The following is a 13,896-nucleotide window of genomic DNA, read 5'->3' as shown; positions in this document are numbered from 1 at the left end:
AGCTAGCAGTTAGCTGAAGGAGCCTGCGGTGTTGCATTCTAACCAATGCACCACCCCCAGCTCTGTATACTGTGTACACATTCTGTGTTCAGGGGCTTCTCCTTCGTGCTTTAAAGATGAAAAGTGCAAGTGGAATTCTTTCTTTTTTTTAATCTTCTTTATTTGATGTTCTCTCTTTTTTCCCCCAAAGTTTTTTTTAAAAAAATTTCCACCAACATATCAATGCGTGAACAGTGTGGCGCCTGAGTGTCATATATTCTAACACCAATAAAACTAATAAAATGAATCATAGTTATTAAAAGTACATTCAACCAACTTACATCTTTCTAATAATAATAATAATACACATTTATATTGAGTTATATTGAGTTTTCTCTTGTTAGGACTTTTATTAAATAAAAGTATATACAGTGGTACCTCTACCTAAGAACGCCTCTACTTAAGAACTTTTCTAGATAAGAACCGGGTGTTTGAGAACCATTTTCTACTTAAGAACCCGAACCCGGAAAAATTTCCCAGGAAATTTGTGAGCAGCATGAAGGCCCGGCCAGTTTCCTGCCATTCCCCCTTTAATTTCGACCATCTTGGGTTTTTCTAGGCTGCCAGAGGAGCCTTTCGGTGGCGCTTAAGGAGGCTTTGGCAGTCCAGAGCGAACGAAGCATTTTCCTTTCTCTGGGCGCTTGGAGGAATAAACCTCTGACAGCGCCCAGAGAAAAGAAACGCTCCCTTCGCTCTGGCAGCGACTGTCCCCCTCCTCTTCTTCCTCCTCCTCCTCCCACCCAAATTCCAAGCTTTTATTTCTTTCCTAATGGGTTTGCACACATTATTTGCTTTTACATGGATTCCTATGGGAAAAATTGCTCCTACTTACAAACTTTTCTACTTAAGAACCTGGTCACGGAACCAATTAAGTTCTGAAGTAGAGGTACCACTGTACATTAATATTCCCCCTTTCTCTTATTTCTATATCTTATTCTAACTTTTAATCATGTTACCCTTTATTAAAAGGCTTTCCACCCCCCTCTATCCTACCTACAGAGGAATCGTTGAGTCTGTCATCTGTACCTCTGTAACTGTCTGGTTCGGTTCTGCAACCCAACAGGACCGACACAAGACTTCAGAGGAGAATCAGAACTGCAGGGGAAAAAAACAATTGCTGCCAACCTGCCCTCCATTGAGGACCTGTAGACTGCACGAATCAAAAAGAGGGTGGGGAAAATATTTACTGACCCTTTGCATCCTGGACATAAATTGTTTCAACTCCTACCCTCAAAACGATGCTATAGAGCAGTGTTTTTCAACCAGTATGCCGTGGCACACCAGTGTGCCATGAGACATAGTCAGGTGTGCCGCGAAGCTCAGAGAGAGAAAGAAAGCAAGAGAAAGAGCGAGCGAGAGAGAAAGAGAACAAGAGAGAGAGAGAAAGAAAGCAAGAGAGAGAAAGAGAGAGAAAGAGAGGGAGGCAAGGAGAGAGAGAGAAAGACATAGAGGGAGGTAGGGAGAGAAAGAGGGAGAGAGAAATAGAGAAAAAGAGAGAGAATTTTTTTGTCCAAACTTTTTTTAGCCCCGCCCCTGCCCCACTCAATGTGCCCCAGGGTTTCGTAAATGTAAAAAATGTGCCGCGGCTCAAAAAAGGTTGAAAATCACTGCTATAGAACACTGCACACCAAGACAACTAGACACAAGGACAGTTTTTCCCCCGAACGCCATCACTCTGCTAATAATAGGAAATAATTTCCTCGCCACTGTCAAAATATTCGCTAAGGTTGCATTACCATTACTATTAGTCTTCTCATCCTTCCTATCATGCATCTCCTCCCACCTATGACTCTATGAATGCAACTTGTTTGTATCCTTACGATTGATATTAATATTGTTTCCTGATTGCTTATCTGTACACTATAACAGTCATTAAGTGTTGCACCTCCTGACTCTTGACAAATGTACACTGAGAGCATCTGCACCAAAGACAAATTTCCTTGTGTGTCCAATCACACTTGGCCAATAAAGAATTCTATTCCATTCTATTCTAACTTCAAATCATGTCGCCTCCCCCCTCCCCCAAGAAAGACAAGAAAGTGAGAAAAAAAGAAAAAACAAATCAGAATAAGAAGCAGGAAAAATCATCTATCCATCACCTCTTGCCTGCTTCAATAGCGCACTCTCTTGCTCCAATATAATTTTCTATTATAGTTATTAATTCTATAAATTTTATTTGTACATTTTTCTTTAGCACTCATAAGTGTTTAATAAACATGAGCAATTATAATCCAATAATAAACACATTTTTTATTAATATTGCTTCTTCATTGCTTATTTATTTATTTATTTATTCAATTTTTATGCCGCCCTTCTCCTTTGACTCAGGGCGGCTTACAACATGTTAGCAATAGCACTTTTTTTTTAACAGAGCCAGCCTATGGCCCCCACAATCCGGGTCCTCATTTGACCCACCTCGGGAGGATGGAAGGCTGAGTCCAACCTTATTTGATCCCTATGACCATCATTAAGTGTTGTACCACATGATTCTTGACAAATGTATATTTTATTTTATGTACGCTGAGAGCACATGCACCAAGACAAATTCCTTGTGTGTCCAATCACACTTGGCCAATAGAAATTCTATTCTATTCTATAATAAACACTTATGAATGCTAAAAAAAATGTACAAATACAATTAATAACTATAATAGAAAATTATACAGTGGAGCAAGAGGCGATGTCTGGCTCAATTTACCTGTACATAATATCAATAATAATAACAATATTAACTCGTTTGCCCAACTTCTAATTTCTACCCTCTGCTCTGTCTACAATTCTTAAAATACTCGGTGTCCTCTTCACCCTTTCATGATAACCAATCCACTTCCGCACAGTCTAATATATTTTTTAAATTATGCTTTCATCTGAATTCTGAAATTCAATTCCTGCTATCGCATCCGGGAACACCCTCCCGAGCTCAGCTTTATTTAATTGCAAACTTTTAAAAAATCATCTCCCAGTTTATCAACTCCGGATATTCGATGAAAAAGAACTTAACCAATACTGTAGATGGAAACTCCACCTAACCCACCGTGACAAACCCCCTCCCCATTAAAGCGGGCATTTGATTATAATTGCTCGATCGCTAGCAATTATAATCAAATGCCCACTTTAATGCACTTCTATCCGTTCAAATACACCACAAACACACACCCTCTTTAAAGCTTCAAAGAGAAGTGGGCAGCCAGGATGCATTAAATCCATTCCTTGGCCATCAAGCAATTAATTTTAATTGCCAACCAAGCTGCCAATTCCAAAAAAAAAACAGGCGGTACACAATACTTCTGATTCACTTCTATCCTGATCTGGTTTTCCCGAGAAGCCGCAGTTGGGTTTTTTTGGGAGAACCTGCCATCTGAGTCAAGGAAGCCTGGCCTGCTCCATCTAACTCTAATTAAATTCTGTTTGCCAAATTAACATCTACACTAAAGATGCCAATCACCAAATCACCAATTTTTTCCCACCCAAACCTCAGAGGTTCCACCTAGCAACTTGCCGACGTGCCATGGATGGTGGAATTAAAATTTAGCCATGCCACATGTAATTAGGAAGTTAGGATTCCTGAGATATTGAATTATAACATCTATCCCATTGCGATTCTATGCCTCCATGTTATGGTGATTTCACTCAGGGTTTTTAGCTTCATTCAATGTTTAATCTTGTATATTGTACTGTCTGTCTCTCTCTCTCGCTCGCTCGTTCACGCTCTCTCCCCCTAACTGTGTTGGGGAATTCTGGGAGTTGAAGTCCAAATCTCTTCAAGTGGCCAAGGTTGGGAAACACTGCTATAGACATACAGAGATGTATATCTACACCCTAACATATAAATAGATATAAATGTTAATCACTCCCCATCTTGAATACATAGTGGAAAGAGGAAGTTTGAGAGTTCACAAGGCTGATAAAACTGGGGCTAAATCTTGATGTTCTGTTTTGGGGACCACGAAACAAGGAAAATGAAGAGGACCTGTATCAAGGTTGGAAGGGAACCTGGAGGTCAGCTAGTCCAACCCCCGGCTCGAGCAGGAGACCTATACCACTGCAAACACATGGTTGTCCGATAAATGAATCCAAAAACACCCAGGGACATGCCTTGGCAACCCCACAGGTGGTTAAACTACACTTCCCGGATGTTTATGAAGATTCTCCATCATCCAGTTGGAGCTGAAGAATATATAAAATAATAATATAAAATATAAAATAAAATGAAGTACTAAAAATGAACTGATGAAATATTAACATTCATTAAAATACATAAAAGGATTTAGGGGTAGTGATTTCTGACAGTCTCAAAACGGGTGAACAGTGCAGTCAGGCGGTAGGGAAAGCAAGTAGGATGCTTGGCTGCAGAGCTAGAGGTATCACAAGCAGGAAGAGGGAGATTGTGATCCCCTTATATAGAGTGCTGGTGAGACCCCATTTGGAATAATACTGTGTTCAGTTCTGGAGACCTCACCTACAAAAAGATATTGACAAAATTGAACGGCTCCAAAGACAGGCTACAAGAATGGTGGAAGGTCTTAAGCATAAAACGTATCAGGAAAGACTTCATGAACTCCATCCGTATAGTCTGGAGGACAGAAGGAAAAGGGGGGACATGATCGAAACATTTAAATATGCAAAGGGTTAAATAAGGTCCAGGAGGGAAGTGTTTTTAATAGGAAAGTGAACACAAGAACAACGGGACACAATCTGAAGTTAGTTGGGGGAAAGATCAAAAGCAACGTGAGAAAATATTATTTTACTGAAAGAGTAGTAGATCCTTGGAAAAAACTTCCAGCAGACGTGGTTGGTAAATCCACAGTAACTGAATTGAAACATGCCTGGAATAAACATATATCCATCCTAAGATAAAACACAGGAAATAGTATAAGGGCAGACTAGATGGACCATGAGGTCTTTTTCTGCCGTCAGACTTCTACGTTTCTATAAAGTAAAATAAACAAATATAAGATAATAAAATAAAAAAATAGATAAAACCTAAAACTATAAAATAATATAAAATGATAGAAACATAGAAGACTGACGGCAGAAAAAGACCTCATGGTCCATCTAGTCTGCCCTTATACTATTTCCTGTATTTTATCTTACAATGGATCTATGTTTATCCCAGGCAGGTTTAAATTCAGTGACTGTGGATTTACCAACCACGTCTGCTGGAAGTTTGTTCCAAGGATCTACTACTCTTTCAGTAAAATAATATTTTCTCATGTTGCCTTTGATCATTCCCCCAACTAACTACAGATTGTGTCCACGATTGATAATATAAAATAATATAAAATAGCAATATAAAACAATGTAAAATAGTAATTGCAAAACCATATAAAATGCAAGAGCTATTTCTGCTACAGGAGGGCGTTTTTTGTCGCTCACGCCCCCCTCCGCCCCATTTTTTTTGGGAAATACGTGTTTGCGGCCCTCACCCAAGCTCGTAGCGATCTGACTCGCTCCTTTCTAAGCTCTAATTAGAGCTGGAAGTTTAATTAAAATGAACTCTTAACGAGGTTGCAATTGGCAACGCCATCCTTGGGCCCTGCCCTTCCTCCGGCAGCTCAAAAGTATGGAATGCTGTCTTCCTGGAAAGCGAGTTTTGGAAGACATCTCAATCACACCTGATATTTTCTCTCTGTATTTTTTTTTTTTTTGCACGACCGACCGTGACGAGTGCAACACAACCACTGTTTTCAAGGTTGCAGCACCCCAATTTAGGAAAATGCACCCCAGCAGGCAAGGGGGAACCTACGTAAATAGCCAAGTGTTGATGCCCATGGCAGTCAAAAAAAATCATTTTAGGATTTCCGCTGGGAACAAAAAAGTAGTTCTGAATAGATCAAGCTGCTTCCTCTAAGGTGCTCGCCAAAAAAAGGCCAGAGCTGCCTCGATTGTTTGTGGGTGGCTCTCTGCAACCTGGTAATAATTCTGGATCTTCAAGATCTTTAACTCTTGATAGAGAGATTGTCCTTTTCTCTCCTTGAACCAAGCCTTGCTTTTTCTCCCACCCACCCACTCCCGAAAAGTTTTAGTCAAGTTTATGATAAGGTAAAACGACAGTACGAACAAAGTTTAGGGAAGTTAAAAGGAAAGATGGGTGCAGAATGAGGGAGGAAGAGAGGGAGGGATGAAAGGTTTTGAGAAAGAAAGGGAGAGAGGGAGAGAGAGAGAAAGAAAGAAAGAGAAAGAGAAAGAAAGACAAACAAAAAAAAATTTTAGCAAAGTTAAAAGGAAAGTGGTACAAAAGGAGGGAAGGAAAAAGGGAAAGAAAGAAGGAAAGAGGAAGGAAGCAAGGAAGATTGGAGGAGAGAAGAAGGGAAGGAATGAAGGAAGGAAGGAGGGAGAGAGGGAAGGAAGGAGGAAAGGAAGGGAGGGAGGAAGGAAGATTGCAGGGGAGAAAGAGGGAAGACAGGAAGAAAAGAGGAAAGGAAGGAAGGAAAGAAGGAAGGAAGGGAAGGAAGGGAAGGAAGGGAAGGAAGGGAAGGAAGGGAAGGAAGGAATGGAAGGAAGGAAGGAAAGGAAGGAAGGAAGGAAGGAAGGAATGGAAGGAAGGAAAGGAAGGAAGGAAGGGAAGGAAGGAAGGAAAGGAAGGAAGGAAGGGAAGGAAGGGAAGGAAGGAAGGGAAGGAAGGGAAGGAAGGGAAGGAAGGGAAGGAAGGAAGGAAGGGAAGGAAGGGAAGGAAGGAAGGAAGGAAGGACCCAACTTTTCTTATATAGTAGAATACCCAAAAAATTACAGCATCAACCTTTTGCTTTGCGTTTCTAAAGAAAGATAGTCCTCAACTCACAACAATTTGTTTAGTGACCGTTCCGATTTACAGCAGGACTGAAAAAAGGGACTTTGGACCAGTCCTATTACATACACCATCACATACTCACAGTTAAAATTGTGTTGCTTGGCAACTGGCACATATTTTTGATGGTTGTAGCATCCCTGGGTCATGTGATCACCATTTGAGACCTTTCTAGAGGGCATCTGTCAATCAAAGGCAATGGGAGAGGGTGAATTTGCTTAAGGACCGCATGATTTGCTTAACGACAGGAGTGCTCCATGTCAAAAAAAGGTTATGCAATTGGGCACAGCAACTTACTTAACCAACTTACTTGCTTTGCATTGGAAATATCTAGTTTTAATTATGGTTGTAAGTCAGGGAATATCTGCATTTATTTATTTTGTGATTATTTATTTTTGTAAAGTGTTATTTTACTGAAAGAGTAGTAGATGCTCGGAACAAACTTCCAGCAGATGTGGTTGGTAAATCCACAGTATTATTATTGTTGTTGTTGTTGTTATTATTATTATTATTATTATTATTATTATTATTATTATTTAGATTTGTATGCCGCCCCTCTCCATAGACTTAAATTCAGTAAATGAATTTAAACATAGATCCATCCTAAGATAAAATACAGGAAATAGTATACGGGCAGACTAGATGGACCAGGAGGTCTTTTTCTGCTGTCAATCTTCTATGTTTCTAGATTTATATGCTACCCATCTCAAGCAGGATTCTGGCTTCAAGCTCTACTAAGAGGATCCTTTTATCATCCAAATTTATCATTAGAGGTTCATTTATTTTTTCCCCTCAGTTTTGAGTACAAAAATCCAGAAGCGGTGACCATATATATAGACCATAAAATAGATAAATCCATCGCTTTAATCAAAACAAGTAAATTTTCCACTACTTTTAATCATCCATTGATGGATGGGAATTAGAATATCTTTACCCGTAGAAATTTTGTACCCATCCTTCCAAATCAGCGGCGCCCTCACCGCCTCTTGTGGCAATGAGTTCCGCAAGGTAACAAGGTACTCTTTTGCATCGGATAAATGCAAACTCAATGGCAACTCGGCTCAAGCTTCCCATCTAGCCTGCTGTCCTGTTCAAGCTGAGTTTTCCTGTTGCAACCAGCCTAGTCAGCAAATTAAGATTCAGTGAGCCCTAGATAATTCTCTCTGGATGTCCTATTGGATAATCACTTATGTATGAGCCAGCTGTGTGCTGGAGCTGCCAAAAAAAAGCCAATGCAATCCTAAACTGCATCAACAGAGGGATAGAATCAAGGTCACGTGAAGGATGAATACTGTTGTGGCCCATCAGATTTGGGCAGTGAGATTTGGAGGTTGGGGAGCCAGTCCTGGAGTCTGGGGAAAGCTGTGATGAGTGCTCTTCATCCGAGGTAGAGAGAGAGCCAGGGCTGTCTGATAGTTATCAGCTGCCTTTGGAGTCAGACATCAGTGAGGCTGGAGTATGTTCTCAGTTTGCGTGTGCGCAGAGTTACCGGATTAAAAAAACAGCATGCTGGCTGGCGGGCACTAGGGGAAGGGCCTTCCCTCTGGTTGCCCCTGCCCTCTGGAATCAACTCCCCCCGGAGATCTGTACTATTCCCACTCTCCCGGCCTTCCAGAAGAGCTTAAAAACACATCTATGGTGGCAGGCGTGGGACTGTTGAACTTGGTTGCTTTGTGCCAGCCCCCATTATTGTCTGACTGTTGGAGATATGACAGAGTTGTATGAGGTGGCTGTCTGTGAGATGTTTTAATTTAATGGGTTTTTTTATAGTGATGCTTTTATAGTGTTGTTTTATTTAATTTTGATTTATTTCATTGTTATGTATTAATATAATAATAATAATAATAATAATAATAATAATAATAAGAAGAAGAAGAAGAAGAAGAAGAAGAAGAAAGAAGAAGAAGAAGAAGGAAGAAGAAGAAGAAGAAGAAGAAGAAGAAGAAGAAGAAGAAGATGACGACGACGACTCGGGGCGGCTCACAACAATGATAAACAGTGTGCAAATCCAATATTTAAAAAACAATTTAAAAACCCTTATAATAAAATAATCACACAACCCAATCAAATCATACATAAACCAAGGTAGTTAGGGGATATGTCAATTTCCACATGCCTGGCGACAAAGGAGAGTTTTCAACAACTTACAAAAGGCAAGGAGGAAACCGTCTTAATATGTTGTAAGCCGCCCTGAATCTCAGGAGAAGGGAGGCCTAGAAATTGAACAAACAAACAAACAAATAAATAAATAAAATAGGAATTTATCAAAAAGCACTTTTGCATTTTCGGTGTTTTGAGTTCTGGGCCCTTCGACCCGCGGGTAAGTTGGAGCGTGAATTTCAACTTTTTCATCCCACCGGGTTTTTGTGGAAGGAGCTTCTGTGTTTGTGTGTGTGTAAAACTAAAAGGCAGAAAAACATAGGAGAGTCATCGGCGGAACGTGTCCGTGACGTGTGTCAGATATGAAGAGAGCTCAAAATTTATGCCCGGTGAGGCCATACCATACGTTTAGCAACATTCATATGTAAATCTTAAGCAGAAGGCAACCACATGAAAATGCAGCTTAGGAACAGGGCTGAGGGAGTTGTGCAATTGTGTAAACAACCTGCAACCATGAAGCAATTAACTTTCGGTTTGGCAAAGGCTTTGGAGTTCCCTTAACGAAGGAACAATCGGGACGAGGGAAATAAATGAATGGATGTGGAAGCTGTCCTTGCGCCAGAAACGTACTCCGACGATAGTAATAAAACGAGTTTCATCAGGCGTTTGAGGCGGCCGTCAAATCTACTTACCTTCCCTCCCGGTTCGGAAGCACGCTTTTTCACCCTCTGCACATGCTCAGAAGGCTTTGTGCATCCGCGGGGGTTTTTAAAAAAAATAAAATAGCGGTGTCTGGGGGGAGCTTCGCGCTGCTGCTGCTTCCGGTCCTCCAACTACCGCTAGGCCCGAACCAGGCCGAATCAGCAGTATTTCAGCTCTGATTTGAGGTCTTTGATTTGGATAAAGGGGCACCGATAGTCCTCGGCTTATAACCGCGATTGGGCAGAAGGCTGTTAAACCAATCTTCCCGCTGTTCAGTCCATGATGTGGTCCGTAAGCAATAACGGCCTATTCCTGGTGCGGGCCAATCTATAGAGTGGTAATAAATTCCGGGATGCAAAAATATTGGTGAAATCTCACTCTCATGTGCGACCTCACACAAGATTTGGCTTCTGCGCATGCACCCAAAGCCAAAACTTGCACGAGGATTCTCGCGTGAGCAAGATTTTGGTGGTTTTCGGTGGTTTTTTGCTTCTGCGCATGCGTAGGAGCAAAAATATCTGCAAAAATCGCCGAAATCTCACTCGCGTGCACATCCTCACACGAGAGTTGGCTTCTGTGCATGCACCCAAAGCCAAATTTTGTGTGTGAGGCTGATCGTGCGAGCAAGATTTTGGCGATTCTCACCGATTTTTTGCTCCTGCGCATGCACGGAACTAAAAACATCATTAAAAAATCGGTGAAATCTCACTTTCATGCACGTCCTAGACACGAGATTTGGCTTCTGTGCATGCATCCAAAGCCAAATCTTGTGTGAGGATGCCTCGCATGAGTGAGATTTTGTTAATTCTTGAAAATTGGCGAAATCTCACTTTCATGCGCGTCCCTCACATGATAGTTGGCTTCTGCGCATGCCCCTGAAGCCAAATCTTGCATGAGGATGATCATGTGAGTTCTGCAATTCTCGGCCCATTTTTTTGCTTCTGCCCATGCGCAGAAGCAAAAATATGGCCGAAAATCGGCGAAATCTCGCTCTCTGTACGGTCATAAAAATGAAAGGACTGGTCACAAGTCACTGTTTCCAAGACCTCTATTTATTTATTTATTTTGTCCAATACACAATGAGGGGTTTTAGTAGGTATATATCTATATACACATAGTAAAAATATATGATGAAGGTTATAGAGGAGATACTCATAGTAAACTATATTTAAGAGATAATAGAAAAGAAGATATAGTAATAAAACATATCAATGAAAGAATAGAAGAGATATAGGAATAGAAGAAAGGTATAGGAGATATAGGAGAGCAATAGGACAGGGGACAGAAGGCACTCTAGTGCACTTGTACTCGCCCCTTACTGACCTCTTAGGAATCTGGATAGGTCAACCGTAGATAATCTAAGGGTAAAGTGTTGGGGGTTTGGGGATGACACTATGGAGTCCGGTAATGAGTTCCATGCTTCGACAACTCGGTTACTGAAGTCATATTTTTTACAGTCAAGTTGGAGAGGTTAATATTAAGTTTAAAATCTGTTGTGTGCTCTTGTGTTGTTGTGGTTGAAGAAGAAGTAGTCGCTTGCTACTTCGATAACTTCTTACAGATGCTAAATGAACGGTTGTGAGTTGTGGAACGACTTTTTAAATCAATGTTTCCTTCAGGTTCATCTTTCTGCATCCTGCTGGACAATTGTAGGCATCAGAGGCACAACTAGGCACCATGCTAATTTACCGCCGTGGCACTTGGTCAAGACAGCTGTTTTCCTGTTGCACAGACATCCTGGATCGCTTTACCTGGCTACCAATTTTTTATTCATGCTTCCTTCCTCAATTGCACCCAGTAAGTCATGCACCTCGAGCCCTGGAATTTGGCAAGCTGGGAAACTTGTGCACTTAACATGCACATTACAAGGCCCTTTTTTAAAAAGCAAGTTACTAGTCCTCCAGAAAAAAAAAGAATGGAAATGTAAAGTTTTAAAGGAGGGCATTTGGTAACGGCGCCGATTTGATCTCCATTTTCCTGCACAGTCCGATCAAGTCATAGAAACATAGAAACATAGAAACATAGAAGACTGACGGCAGAAAAAGACCTCTTGGTCCATCTAGTCTGCCCTTTTACTATTTCCTGTATTTTATCTTAGGACGCTTATCGAGGCCGCAGTGGTGAAATTTTATTCTTTTATTTATTATTTATTAATTGGACTTGTTGGACCCTTCTCCGTGGACTCGGGAGGCTCACAACGTTTTGATAAAAAGATACCATTATAAAACATTTCTAAGCCCATTAATAATATAGTTAATTTAAAATTAAATTTAAACAACCAAGAGGAATCAGAATTTTATAATGATTTGGAATAAGGTATATACAGTATATGGATAAATAAGAAGAAAAATTAAATGGTAAACCTTTGTGAGAATTATAAATATATTAAAATGATTTATCTTTTCTTTTTCTTTTTTTGTATGGAATTTTTTTTTAATCATAAGATTGAATAAAATTTCTTCTTTTCATTTAAATCAATATGTTGACTTAAGGTATTAATAATGTATTCTTTTTCTGTAAAGAAATTTGAACTTCTACGACAAGAGGGGAAATTGTAACCCCTACTTTCATGTTAACCCCGAGTCTTCGGGAGAGGGGCGGCATACAAATCCAAATAATAAAATAAATAAATAAATAAATAATAAATAAATGTTTGTTTGTATGTTTGTCCATTTTTATGAAAATTAATAAAGTTTTATTTTAAAAAATTATCTTTAAAAACTAAACATTTAAAATCAAACCGTCAAATTTACTTCCCTTGAGAAGTGCGCCACGTCCCCATGTGCTTTTTTTCACCCTCTGCGCATGCCCAGATGGCTTTGCTCATGTGCAGAGGGTTTTTAAAAAAGAAAATGGCGGCGTTTGGCCCAGTGGGCGGAGCCTTGTGCTGCCGCCACTACCGGTTTTCTGAACCACCAGTGGCGGCAGCTAGCGATACGCCCGTACTGGCCTAACCGGTAGCGTTTCACCCCTCCGAGTCCGGCATAATTTCACAAAAAGGAAGGAAGGAAAGAAAGAAAGAAAGAAAGAAAGAAAGAAGGGTGGGAGGGAGGGAGGAAGATTGGAGGGGAGAAGGGAGGAAGGAAGAAGGATAGAAAAAAGAAAGAAAGAAAGAGAAAGAAAGAGAAAGAAAGGAAGGAAGGAAGGAAGGAAGGAAGGAAGGAAGGAAGGAAGGAAGGAAGGAAGGAAGGAGAGGTTGATGGAGGGCACAGCTAATTTGCAGTTTACACAACTGGGTGGCTTTGCTGGGTCCCCCACTGTTACACGCCTGCTAAATTCGGCGTGCAGTTTTGTGACATGACGGGGAAGGCTTGGATTAAATAACAATTTTTAAAAAGCCTCACGCCTTACCCCAGCTTCACCCAGCATCCCAAAACAACGCCGGGTTTCCTCTGCTGTTCCATAAATCATATCTTGATTTGGGGTTTTTTTTCTTCTTCTTCTTTTTAAAGGCACCTCTCCTCTTCGCTCCGGGGCGTCCAGCTAATTGCAAGGTGAACATGTTTTTCTCCTCTGCTCCTTCCTGGCGAGGCTCTTAGAAGGCTGGTGGCATCCATCCGGGCAGGACCGAAAGCTGAGCGGGCACCGCAATCCCCGGCGTGGAACAAGGTACCTGCAGCAGATCTTGGCCAGGCACAAAAGGGCGGAGATGGGAGCAAGAGACGGCGGAAAATCCTTGGCAAGCCAGGAATGTAGAAATCCAGCAAGTCAAGGCGAGATTTTTTCTTTCCCCCTGGCACTCTACATTTCTACTTGCAAGGGATTTGCAATATTCATTTTGCATTAATCCGCTGAGCCCAAAGAGGCTGGGTCGATATTATTTGGAGCAATTGTTTTAAAAAATCAGTGAGTCTTACTAGTACTATTTAAGGATGGGTGCTCCCGAACAGAGTCAAATTAATTCTAGCCAATCTGGTTCTTTTAACACAGGGTTGTGCGTTTGTACATTTGTGTGTGTGTATTTGTGCGTGTGTAAGGAGGCGTAGATAGAATTTAATTTCGGGCATTCATCTAATTTGATTTTAAAATTTAATCTGGGCATTCAACAGGCACTCTTAATTCACACCCAATAAGGATTCGATTTCCAGGTTTAATTAACACAATTGTGTGTGTTTGTGTGTGTGTAAAGAGGTGTAGATAGAATTTGATTTTGGGCATTTGTCTAATTTAATCTGGGCATTCAACAGGCAGTCCTAATTCATACCCAATAAGGATTCAATTTCCAGGTTTAATTAACACAATTTTGTGTGTTTGTGTGTGTGTAAAGA

Source organism: Erythrolamprus reginae, chromosome 13 (assembly GCF_031021105.1).
Source record: "Erythrolamprus reginae isolate rEryReg1 chromosome 13, rEryReg1.hap1, whole genome shotgun sequence".
In the NCBI taxonomy this organism is placed as follows: Eukaryota; Metazoa; Chordata; class Lepidosauria; order Squamata; family Dipsadidae; genus Erythrolamprus; species Erythrolamprus reginae.
The sequence above is the reverse complement of the archived record's forward strand: the minus strand, read 5'-3'. Positions refer to the sequence as shown.